We start from the raw sequence: 2,002 nt of genomic DNA on the forward strand, positions 1-2,002 counted from the left end.
GGGGGGGAGAAAGGGAGAGATAAAGAGAGCAATTGTACTCATTTTGAGTATACAAGACAAACTGCTCTCCTAATACACTGCAGATAAAAGTAATAATCTTTTATGAAGTGAACCAATGCATTGTTTGTTGCCTTTAGTGCCGTTCATCATAGAAACACGATATAGCCTGCCCCTTATGATCTCATTTTAGCCTCACGATTCTCACTGTACTAAAAGCATTCGCAGAACTTGATATAACTGAAGGCTACAGTCGCTGTGTGGTTTATACCCTTTCTTTCATTACAATAAGGTTTTAAGAGGCGAGGTCTCCGAATTTAACATCAATCGTCAACAGGAACAAGGCAAACTCTTCCAAGAACCCAATTTTAAGAACATCCAAATAATGATTTGAGCCTTGGAAATCTGTATAATAGCCAGCCGAGTATGGTATCACCTAAGCAAAGGGCTCGCTTTTTGACGAACAGTCAATCCAAAAAGGGGAAATATGCCTTGAACGTTGTAAAAATAACCAAAAGTAATCTCTAGAAGAGCGGAGAACTCCACAATTCATATTTGTGCAGGTTAAATCTAGAAATGTGTACCAAAACCAGTTCAACCGAATTGTTTACTTACCATCAGCTCGTGTCCATTCCTAATATATCCGGGTGGGACTGGCGAGCTGAAAGGCAAACCGTTGAGGCAACATGTCCATCAACACGGAGCTCACTTCACGTAACAACACCGTCTCTCTGTGAGACGGATTGTCTAACCATAATTGTGTTCCTTAGACTCTAGGGAGAACGTGTGAGGTCCAAGCCCGCGGAAACTCGCTGAGGAGGTCGGTGACATCAGAAGTAATGGATTATGGGTACCTTGGGAGACTAACGTCGTGATTAGATCCAGAAGGGTAATGTCCCGTGCCGGAGTAGAGGGGGAAATACCCTACTGTTTAATACAGCTTAACTCTAAATATATACGGTGCGCCAGTTCGGCTGGCTCCCGGCATCACTCAGTTGTTTACATACAACCAGCCCAAAATCTACCAATCGTTTAACATATTCATCTTATCTACAAGAGAATCATTCTGTATGTTGACAGCTTGAATCATTAATTAATATTCAGTTTGGTGTTTGTTTTAGACAAATAATGTATATGTTAAATAGGGGTAGAGTTACAGGGAAGTTTGTGATGCTGAAAACTTGGATGAAAAAATTGGATAGCCTACATATGAAGGCGGAATAGTTTTCTGGATACTAAGAGCTAATATGTAGGCTATTAGTTGTATACGGAGACTGTTTGCCAGTGTGTTGACAGCTTTATTGACGACAGTTAAAATTAATTATGCTTCAGACTAATTATCCTGAAGACCTGACTTTAGCACGGCTATAATTTGGTACTGTTGAGATTTTAGGAAGAGTTTTACGGCACTTGGAACAGGAGTAGGTCACAAAAATGGAGAAGTTTAGATGTATTACAAGATAGTAACATACTCAAAAAGAAGGAGTAAAAAAAAGGACAGTAGATAGATCTATATTTGAAAGTAAAGACGGAACAAACCACAATAGAACATACCCCATCCTACCATTGTCACAGTTTTTACATCATCAGCGACACAATTTAGAACATATTGGAAAAGGACTGTCTCGATACGCTTGATCAGGGATAGATAGCACGGTCTGAGTAGGATACATTATCTAAGCAGAAAGGGGGCTATAGCCAACCGTGAAAATGCAGAAATGATATGGGTTTAACGCCCCTGTCAACACTATTAGGTTATTTCAGAGACGGGACCTCCGAGTTTAACGTCCGTCTCTGAGTGAAAGGACCGAGCCAAGAGGGAAATTCATGAAAATTGCCTTTCCCAAGGACACAACGTCGGACCGAGCTGAGGCTCGAACCCTCGAACGCGCAACCTCACGATTACGAGTCTGGGAGCCAAACCAGAAGGCTACCGATACCATCTAGCCCACCGTATTCCGTAATAGAATAAAACTTCTCAACGGCACGAGGTACTTGACGGACG

The sequence above is a fragment of the Aplysia californica genome, unplaced genomic scaffold (genome assembly GCF_000002075.1).
Source record: "Aplysia californica isolate F4 #8 unplaced genomic scaffold, AplCal3.0 scaffold00177, whole genome shotgun sequence".
In the NCBI taxonomy this organism is placed as follows: domain Eukaryota; kingdom Metazoa; phylum Mollusca; class Gastropoda; order Aplysiida; family Aplysiidae; genus Aplysia; species Aplysia californica.